This window comes from Stegostoma tigrinum, chromosome 24 (assembly GCF_030684315.1).
Source record: "Stegostoma tigrinum isolate sSteTig4 chromosome 24, sSteTig4.hap1, whole genome shotgun sequence".
Taxonomy (NCBI): Eukaryota; Metazoa; Chordata; class Chondrichthyes; order Orectolobiformes; family Stegostomatidae; genus Stegostoma; species Stegostoma tigrinum.
The window spans coordinates 3,064,590-3,075,765 of NC_081377.1; the positions used below are offsets into that span (position 1 = coordinate 3,064,590).

At 47.1% G+C, this 11,176-nt stretch overlaps 1 protein-coding gene across 3 annotated transcripts in view; it reads right to left on the reverse strand.

Moving 5' to 3' along the window:
• Positions 1–7,257, reverse strand: part of col16a1 (collagen, type XVI, alpha 1) — a 321,764-nt gene extending 314,507 nt beyond the window's left edge. The window contains exon 1 of one of the 3 annotated variants that reach the window (XM_059654248.1): positions 7,150–7,257. The gene's annotated coding sequence lies outside the window, so the exon portion shown is untranslated. Of the gene's footprint in view, positions 1–6,741; positions 7,079–7,149 lie in introns of those variants that run through there. The other 2 variants (XM_048557999.2, XM_048557998.2) reach the window with 2 other exon arrangements.
• Positions 7,258–11,176: the final 3,919 nt, after the last annotated feature.

An 11,176-nucleotide genomic window follows, 5' to 3' on the forward strand; every position in this document is an offset into this window, starting at 1 on the left:
CTCATTACTTTCAAAGCCTTAGCTATTGAGGCTGTGGATGGATTGGAGGAGACCTTCCAGAATTCCTGAGATTCTAGATCAGCCCCCAAGGGAGATATGAGGTCAGTAGATTGACAAGAAACAGAGTTTGATGGTTAGTGAACTAGATGAAGCCACACAGTGGCATTGCCCAGGAGTCAGTGTTAAATACACTGCTTTTTTTAAAATCAATATTACGATGGTTCAGTGGTTAGCACTGCTGTCTCACAGCACCGGGGATCAATTCTACCCTCATGTCACCGTCTGTGTGGAGTTTGTACACTCTCCCTGTGTCTCTGTGGGTTTCCTCCTGCTGCTCCTATTTCTTCCCACAAGTTCACCATATTTGTCGAGGGATGAGTAAGTTAGGGGGAATGCAAGGGTTACACAGAGATAGGGGCGGGGTTCTGGGTAGGATGCTCTTTGGAGGGCTAGTGTGGATTCAATGCCAGAATGACCTGCTTCAACAATGGAGGGCTTCTATGATTCTTACAGATGTTGCCACGCAGATTTGACTGGATAACTCACAACTGGGAAGTATTGTGATCTACAAGGAGGATACTGTGAGACTTCAAGAGGACATAGGCTGGTGGATTGAGCTGGAAAACGACCAATGAAATTTAATGGAGAGAAATGTGAAGGTTTCATTTTGGTATGAGGAACAAGGACAGGCAGTGTGACATTAAAGGTCAGTTATGGCAAACCTTTACCAAAACGTGGGTTCTGCCTCATTGGGAATACAGCATTTGATGTGAGGTACTGCACTTTAAAAAGCATGTGGAGGCTTTGGAGAGGAGGCACAGAAAGAATGGTCCTGGGAAACGAGACTTGAGTAATGAGAAATAGATTGGAGCAGGTGGAGTCACTCTCTGTCAGGAAGAAAGGTTTGGGTGAGGTTTGATATTCAAACCTATATCGTGTCAAAACGATAAGGATAGCAAATGTTGTCCCCTTGTTCAAGAAGGGGAGGCGGGACAATCCTGGTAATTATAGACCAGTGACCTTCACTTCAGTTGTGGGTAAAGTGTTGAAAAGGATTATAAGAGATAGGATTTAGAAAGGAATAATTCGATTAGGGATAGTCAGCACAGTTTTGTGAAGAGTAGGTCGTGCCTCACAAACCTTATTGAATTCTTTGAGAAGGTGACTAAACAGGTGGATGAGGGTAAAGTGGTTGATGTGGTGTATATGGATTTCAGTAAAGTGTTTGATTGTTTCCATTGGGGCAGGGGGCAAGGAGCAGACCTAAGCTGATAGACAATTGAATCAGCAGTGGGAAAACATTTTATAGTGTAGGAAGTGATGGGGGTCTGGGATACAATTGTTCCTTTCAAAATGGATTCAGAAAAACCCTGAGGACAAGGCATTTGCAATTATTCGGCAACTCCAGTGGAGTTGGAACAGGTGACCTGATCTTACAATGTGCTGGTATGGACTCAAAGGTGCTGTACCTATTTGATGGTTAAATGGCCTCCAGTTGTACTGTACATATCCAACGGCCAAATGGCATCCCCTGTGCTTCTACCAATCTGATGGTTCAATGGCCTCCCTGTGCTATCCCTATTTGATGGTTGAATGGTCTCCCCTGTGCTGTCCCTATCTGATGGTTGAATGGTCTCCCCTGTGCTGTCCCTATCTGATGGTTGAATGGCCTCCCCTGTGCCGTACATATATGACGATTTAACATCACTTGGTGACATAATCGAGAGGCAAAGTATTCATTTTCATACATACACTACCAGGACCCAGGTCTATCAGAACACCTCTCTCCCTGCCTCAGTTTCTGCACCGTTGCTAAATTATCTGTTATTGACCTGACATCTAGTGCTGAATGAGTAGAGATTTCTTCCAATTAAATACTGGGAAGAATATTTTCAGCCCCCACTCCAAAATGCTTTCCCCTCCTATCAATATCCGCCCGCACCCTGGCAACAGGCTAAGATCAAACCAGGCTTTCACAGTTTCCATGCCCTGAGATGAGCTCCTGACCTACATGTGAGCTGTCACAAGGAATCCCCTACTTTCCCATCCATCCCATTATCCATTTGGCCCTTTCCTCAGTTCATCACCTTTGTTACATCTTGGCTCAACTATTCCAATACACACCTGGCTGACCTGCCATGTTCTACCCTCCATAAACCTAAGCTCATCCATTTGCTCCCAATCAGTCAATATCTTTTCATGTACATTCTCCTCCTTAGTTCAGGCCTCTCCCTGTCTTTGCAATCTCCTGCAGCACTATTACCCTCAGCTGCTCTCCTCTAATTCTCACCTCTTAAACTGCCCCAATTTTAGATGCTCCACTATGGGTTGCTGTGCCTTCTGTTTGTTGAGACCTCAGGCTCTGGAATTTTCTTCCTATACCTCTCACCTCTCCACCTCACTTTTCCTCTTTAAGACACTTCTCAAAAACTGACTCTTTAACCAACGTTTTCATTATTTGCCGCAACACCTCTTCAGCATCATGTTTGTCTTTTAAAACTCCCATGAATCACCTTCAGACATTTCATTATAGAGTCATAGATTTCATTATAGAGTGAAACATTGTCCCAAACTAAACTCGTCCCACGTGCCTGTCCCTGGCCCATATCTCTTTGAACCTTTCCTGTTCATATATTCATCCAAAAGGTTTTTCAATGTTGTAATTGCACCCACATCCACGACATCATCAGGAAGTTCATTCAACACTTGAACCACCCTCTGTGTACAAAATTTGCACCTTATGTCTTTTTAAAAACACTTTCCTCTCACCTTAAAAATGTGACCCCCTGACCCGAGTCTTGAAATTCTCCAACCTAGGAAAAGACAACCACCATCAACTCTATCTATCTGTATCTCTCACTATTTTATAAACTTCAATCAGGTCACCTCTCAACCTCCGACGCTCCAGTGAAAAACGTCCCTGCCTATCCAGCCTTTCTTTATAACTCAAACCTTCCACACCCAGCAAAATAAAAACTGAAAGAACTGTGGTTGCTGTAAATCAGGAGCAAAAACAGAAGTTGCTGGAAATGCTCAGCAGGTCTCGCAGCATGTGTGAAGAAAAATGTCAGAATTAATGTTTCAGGTCTGGTGACCCTTCCTCAGAGCTGATCATAGAATCCCTACAGAGTGGAAACAGGCCCTTTGGCCCAACAAGTCCACACTGACCTTCGCAGTGCCCACCTGAACCCATTTAATCTACAAATCCCTAAACACTACGGGCAATTTAGCATGACCAATACGCCTGCACATCTTTGGACTGTGGGAGGAAACCAGAGCACTTGAAGGAAACCCACACAGACACGGGGAGAACATGCAAACTCAACACAGACAGTCACCCGAGAGTGGAATTGAACCTGGGTCTCTGGCACTGTGAAGCAGTAGAGCTAGAAACTGAGCCAGCATCCTGCCCATACTGGTAGCAGGAAAACATCAGTTTATATGAAGATATTAGGGAAGTGGGTGGGGTAGGGAGTATAAGAGCAGATGGAACCCAAAGAGAGGTAAACAAAGGAGTTGATAACTATCTGGCTGGGAGGGAGAATAGTTGTTAATGGGGACGGTTCGTGACTAACAATAGGTCATGAGTAACAGCAGGCTATGAGGTAACAAGACCTGGTCTGTAGGGTAGGGGACTGGGACATGGGAGAGTTTAGGCCCTAAAATTATTGAACTTGACATTGAGTCCAGAGGGCTACAGGGTCCCCTTCATAAAGTGTAGCCTGAGTGACCACTTTGCAGGACTTCTACATTCTGCCTGCAAAAAAGACCCTGAACCACCTGTTGCCTGCCACTTTAACACACCACTCTGTTCCCTGACCAACATCTCTGTCTCCGGCTTGCTGCTGTGTCCCAGTGAAGCTCAGCACAAGCTGGAAGAACAATGCCTCATTTTCCACTTGGGGACCCTGCTGCCCTCCAGACTCAACAATTTTAGGGCCTAAACTCTCCCATGTCCTCGTCCCCTACCATCACAAGATAGTTACAACTTATGTTCATCATTTGGAGAAGGAGCCAACTATATTGTAACCAATTTTGCTGTCAATACAAAGACAGGTAGGAAAGCAAATAGGAAGGTGGTCACAATGATTCGGCAAAGAGATATTAGCTTGGTGAAGTGAGTGGATAGGAATGTTAAATAGATCATGAGATAAAATGTCTGGTTATCTACTTTGGCAGGAAGTTCAGAAGCGCAGAAGATTACTTAAATGGAGATCCTCCAGACTGTTGCATTACAGAGGGATCTGAGTGTCGTTGTACATGAATCACAAAATGTGACAATGCCAGCACAATAAAAAATGTGCAAATATTGATTTTTGGTGCATTGAAGACAATTGTCTTACTATAACTGTACAAGGTGCTGGTTAGGCCACACCCTGACTGTGGCATATGGTTTTGATCGCCTTATTTAATGATGCAGCTTTGAGAAGGTTCACTGAGAAGATTCCTGTGGTGAATAGAGTCTCTTATGAGGAAAGTTTGGGCCAAAACCCATTGGAGTTCAGTAGAAAGAGAGGGTAACTTATGGAAACTTAGAAGATTCTGAGGGAACTTGACAGGATGGATACTGGAATGCTGTTTCCCCCTTGTGGCATCCAAAACCAGGAAAAACATGCTTTAGAATAAGGGATCTTCATTTCAGGTGCAGATAATGAGGAATTCCTTCTTTCAGAAGGTCACTGCTAATGGTCATGGTTGAGTTAGATTGATTGTTGATTTACAAGGGAGTAACGAGTTTTGAGAACAGGCAGGAAAGTGAAGCTGAGCCCGTGATCAAATCAGCCATGATCGAACTGAACGGTGGAGTCAGTTCACAGGACAATATGGTCTGCTCCTGCTTCTGTTTTTCACATCTTTCTGTTATACAGTGAACCCAGGAGAACCAGTGGCTTTTGGATTTTCAAATTCAGTAAGATGCCAGACAAGAGGTAATTCCTCAAAATTGGAATGTTTAGTTTGAGGTAATATGTTGGCATGGATTAAGGATTGGTTAAATGACAGAAAACAGATTGTTGTAAATTGGAGATTTTCTTTAGGTTGGTAACCAGCAAGATCCTGTCAAGATATGTATTTGGGTTTCAACTACTTCTCATCTGTACTAATGACTTAAATAAGGGGCTAAAGTGCAACGTATCTGACAAAACACACATACATAGAAAATTAAGCAGTTCTGAGGATACAAGTAAATTACAGAGAGACACGGGCAGATGGGTTGAGTGAGCCAGAACATAGCAGATTGAATTCAATGAAATGGGAAATAGGGTACGGCAAATAATTAGGAAGCCAACTGGTAGGTAAACTTTTGTTACTGAGGGATTGGAGTCTCACAGTCAAGAAAATAATTCAGCAGGGCATTGATGAGGCCATCAATGTGTGAAGGTTTACCTCACAAACGTCCTACCTGCCCAGAGGGACTGTGACAAAGGTTGACAAGATTGCTTTCTGGGATAAGGGCACTGTCCTGTTTGCAGAGTTGTAGGCTGAGCTGATACTTACTGGAGTAGTAGAAAGTGAAAGATGATTTAACTGAAACTTACAAAAGTTCTAAGGGACTTCAGAAGCTAGATACTGAGAAATATTTCCACCACTGGTAATGACACTGAACTGGTCATTCAAAACCCCATGCAACTGTGCTCTGGGAACATGGGTTCGAATGCCAGAAAGTGAAATTGCAATCCAATAAAATTTGAAATAATAAACTAGCATATGTCAACTGTCAATTCTTAAAGGAAATCTGCCACCTTCAACGGGGCTATAAGTGGCTCCATACACACAGCAATGAGGTTGCCCAAATATTCAAACATGCTCTGTGTAAACATCCACATACTCATAGGATCAAAGTTAAATGCTGACCCACACCCAGGACCCTGAGTAAATATTGACATACATCCAGGGTCTTGTGCAAGTACTGACTCACCCATATGAGTCTTGTGTAAATACTGAAACACACTCCTGGGGTCTGGTTATAAATATTGATACACACAAGGGTCCTGTGTAAATATTGACACACGCCTGGTATCTCATACAAATATCAGTATACTCTTGGGGCCTTATCTACATGTTTGATACACTCAAAGGGTCCTGTTTTAATATTGATAAACACCAAGGGTCCTGTGTAAATATTACCACACACTCCTGCCACCCTGTGTAAATATTGATACATTCTTCAGGGTGCTTTGTAAATATTGACACACTCTCCTGGGGTCATGTGTAGATATTGACACATACATTTAGGGTGCTTTGTGAATATCCTTCCAAATGTTGCTGTAGAAATATCCTCAATCTTGTCTCTAATCTTAGTGGGAATCATTCTGAGGGAAATCAGTGTAGATCGGTTAGCTTTTCTTAAATAAAATGTCTTCATTCAGCAGCAGAGCATGCAATTCACACCAAAGCCTCAAACTCTCCTGCAAGAAGGAACTTTGGGGGAAGTACAGTCACGATCAGACCACTTTCTCCCCCCGCCCTGTTCTCCAGCAGTGATCGCATCCCGTTGTCCTGGCACTCATTCTCAGTGCAGTTCCCTGGCAGAGACCCGGGGGCCCGTTCCCTTTTTACAAAGGAACAAGTAGCCAGTAGACACTCACTAAACTGGATTGACAACACTTTCCACAATGAGCAAGCCGAAACTCAAAACGGCGTTAAAACCAAAAAGACACCGACTTCATTGCAAAAGACAACGACAATCAGATCAACGGGGAAGTTTACAGAAACAAAAATATACAAAGTTTCAACGGTTACCTTTAAATGCAAGCTGAAATGCCTCGGGCTTCAATATTCCGTGGGTTTAGTGGAGTGGGTTTAAGGTATGCGTCTGGGACCTCTCTCCCCTCAAAACATACACAGACAGACCTGCCTCTCGCTTTCACCCTCTGAACCAATTCAGTCTCAATTTCCCTGGGCTCCTGGCAATGATCTGGGCTTTTGCAGGGGAATGTGGCGACCCCCTCTCCCTCTCCCAGTGACTACACTCAGACTCGCCCAGACAGGACATGCAGACACCAGGGTCCCGGGTCAGAATGATAACAGCACCCGGACGTGCAGGCATGTAGCCCGCTTCACATTCACATGGATTCCGCAACAATATCAACAACAATTCGACACAAAACAAAAACAAAACAGAGAAAAGGGAAGAAAATGTCCACAAACTTTCTTTGCTTTCTCAGCCTGGCTGCATGTGCCGACGGTCGATGGCGAGTTCAAACTCACATCTGGTTTAAGGATTGAGTTGGCTGATCATTCAGGAGGCGGGATGATTTCAACTGAATCAGTGCGGCCAATGGAAGTTAGAAATATCCTGGTCCCTGAGGCAGGGACATCTCCTGACTTGGCTGCAATCAGCTTTGAGGTGACCCCTATCCCAAATTCTCCATTCAGCCCAGATATTCCCTGAGATAGCCATGGGCCGACCCCATATCTTGACTAAAGGATGTTGGGCATATGAAATTAAAACAGAGTACTGCCGTTCTGAATAGGCATTCCAATCTATTTCTCTCGCCACAGGTGCTGCCAGACCTGCTGAGTTTCTCCAGCACTTCCTGTTTTTATTTCAGACCTTCACATGTTGAATGTGCAGGATAACGAAATGTGAGGCTGGACGAACACAGCAGGCCCGGCAGCATCTCAGGAGCACAAAAGTTGACGTTTCGGGCCTAGACCCTCTGATGAAGGGTCTAGGCCTGAAACGTCAGCTTTTGTGCTCCTGAGATGCTGCTGGGTCTGCTGTGTTCGTCCAGCCTCACATTTCGTTATCTTGGATTCTCCAGCATCTGCAGTTCCCATTATCATTGAATGTGCAGGAAATGGCTGACTATCTCACACTGATATCTCTTTAGGGATTTTCCACTTGGAAAGATCTCAACTTCAAACAACTGGCTTAACAAACATTTGAACCACCCTTTATCGCACTGACCCAGGTCTCACACAGATTCTTGAACCACCTGTCTCCTCACTGATGGAGTTACTTTTACCATTGCCCTTCCCAACAGAGCCTGGTTTTCTAGTCCAGGTATCACTTTCTTCCATTCCAACTTTGTGATCTTCCTCACCCCATTCCGACCCTGACCCATACTGGCTGTTAATGCCTCCAGTTCCCCGCTCTCCAGTTGCACTGCCCAAATTCTTTTGCATGGCTCTCTCTCTCTCTCTCTCTCCCTCCCTCTCTACTGCATCAGAGAACCTTACAAAGACTTATTTCATTGACTATACTAACAGTCAGCTCCTACACATCTTGCTCAGAGTCCCAAATAATATGATTTGACAATATTCCCTATACCTGAGGGGGCTTTGTAAATGCTGGAGATGTGGCTCAGACAAACAGTTTATATATTACCTGGAGGAAGCTTGAGAGAGTTGCTTTTGAGAGTTTATCTTCACCCAGTGCTAAATGCCTATAATTCTGGAGAACCAGCTAGTCCCTGTTGTAGCCCAGGTAGCATCAGAGTAGCAGGCAAATTGACGTTTCAGAACCCTTCTTCAGCAGCCTTTGGCTTGCAATGTTCCTCTAGCTCCACACTGTGTTATCTTTGACTCCAGTATCTGCAGTTATTGCTCTATCTGAGTGAGTTATAGTGCCTGGATGTGCTGTTGATAAACACGCTCAGTTAATACAGAGATTCAGAATTGGCCATTCAGCAGGTGCACATGCGTTAGTCTTCAAGTTTTAGAATGAATTAGAATACACTTTATTGTCATTTGTACTTCATTGTAGAAGTACAGTAAAAATCTTTTACAATGCCTGTCTTTAATGGTGCAATCTCAGATACAGGTTCCTAGGTACAAATCTTGGATACAAAAGATGGATAAAATAATTTACATTACTTTACAGAGTTTTAAAAATAAGTTAGAAATAAGATACTGTTAAAGAACTGACATTACCATCAGGTAAAAAATAAATATTACATTGTAGCAGCTCAACAGGGGGCATCTGCAAATGGTCTGACCGCCTGCGCCAGGCCCGAGTTCAACAGCTGTCCCCGCTCTGCTTCAAGCCTCCAGTCCATTCTGTATTGGCACTCAATTGCTCCAAGGTAAGTTCCGGTCTGGGCCCCCACGCCCAGGACTCGCTGTCTGTGCCCTTCCCCAAGACTCACTGCCTGCTCTGCTCTGCAGCTCACTCCCTGCGCTGCTCTGGGACTCACTCGCTGTGCCGCTCTAGAACTCACTCCCCGTGCTGCTCTGGGACTCACACCCTGCGCTGCTCTGGGACTCACAGCCTGCGCTGCTCTGGGACTCACAGCCTGCGCTGCTTTGGGACTCACACTCTGTGCTGCTCTGAAACTCACTCTCTGCGCTGCTCTGAGACTCGCTCCCTGTGCTAATCTGGAACTCACTCCCTGTGCTGCCCTGGGACTCACTCCCTGCACTGCTCTGGAATTCACGCCCTACGCTGCTCTGGGACTCACTCCCTGCACTGCTCTGGAACTCACTCCCCATGCTGCTCTGTGACTTACTCTCTGTGCTGCTCTGGGACTCACACTCTGCACTGCTCTGGATCTAATTCCCTGTGCTGCTCCATAACTTGCTCCCTGTGCTGCTCTGGGACTTGCTCCCTGCGCTGCTCTCAGACTCGGTCCCTGTGCTGCTCTGGGACACACTCCCCGTGATGCTCCAGGATACATTCCCTGTGCTGCTCTGGGCCTCATTCCCTTCGCTGCTCTGGGATTTGCTCCCTGCGCTGCTCCGGAACTCGATCCCTGTGCTGCTCTGGGACCTGCTCCCTGCGCTACTCCGGAACTCACTGCCTGTGTTGCTCTGTGACTTACTCCCAGTGCTGCTCTGGGACTGGCTCCCTGTGCTGAACTGTGACTCGCTCCATTCGCAGATCTGGGATTTGCTCCCTGTGTTGCTCCAGAACTTGGTCCCCATGCTGCTCCATGACATGCTCCAGATGCTGCTCTGGGACTCACACCCTGCGCTGCTCTGGGACTCACTCCCTGTGCTGCTCTGGGACTCACTCCCTGCGCTGCCCTGGAACTCACTCCCTGCACTGCTCTGGGACTCGGTCCCCATTCTGCTCTGAGACTCACTCCCTGTGCTGCTCTGGGACTCGGTCCCTGTACTGCTCTGGAACTCACTCCCGGTGCTGCACTGTGACTTGCTCCCCGTGCTGCTCTGTGACCTGTTCCCTGTGCTGCTCTGGGACTCGCTCCCCGTGCTGCTCTGTGACTTACTCCCTGTGCGGCTCTGGGACTCACTCTGCACTGCTCTGGATGTAATTCCCCGTGCTGCTCCACGACTCATTCCCCATGCTGCTCCGGAACTCACTCCCTGTGCTGCTCTGGGACTCAGTCCCTGCACTGCTCTGGAACTCACTCCCCATGCTGCTCAGTGACTTACTCCCCGTGCTGCTCTGGGACTCACACTCTGCACTGCTCTGGATCTAATTCCCCGTGCTGCTCCATAACTTGCTCCCCGTGCTGCTCTGGGACACACTCCCCGTGCTGCTCCAGGATTCATTCCCCGTGCTGCTCTGGGCCTCAATCCCTTCGCTGGTCTGGGATTCGCTCCCTGTGCTGCTCCGGGACTCACTCCCCATGCTGCTCTGTGACTTGCTCCCTGTGCTGCTCTGGGACTCACTCCCTGCACTGCTCTGGAACTCACTCTCCATGCTGCTCTGGGACTTACTCCCTGTGCTGCTCTGGGACTCACACTCTGCGCTGCTGTGGATCTAACTCCCCATGATGCTCTGGGACTTACTCCCTGTGCTGCTCTGGGACTCACACTCTGTGCTGCTGTGGATCTAACTCCGCGTGCTACTCCATAACTTGCTCGGGGAATTGTGCTGCTCTGGGAATTGCTCCCTGCACTGCTCCGGGACTCGGTCCCCGTGCTGCTCCGGGACTCGGTCTCCGTGCTGCTCCGGGACACACTCCCCGTGCTGCTCCAGGATACATTCCCTGTGCTGCTCTGGGCCTCATTCCCTTCGCTGCTCTGAGATTTGCTCCCTGTGTTGCTCCAGAACTTACTCTCCATGCTGCTCCACAACTCATTCCCCATGCTTCTCTGGGACATGCTCCAGATGTTGCACTTGGACTCTCTACCTGCGCTGCTCTGAGACTCGCTCCTCGTGCCGCTCCAGGACTCAGTCCCCGTGCTACTCCGGAACTCGCTCCCCGTGCTGCTCCGGAACTCGCTCCCTGTGCTGCTCCGGAACTCGCTCCCTGTGCTGCTCGGT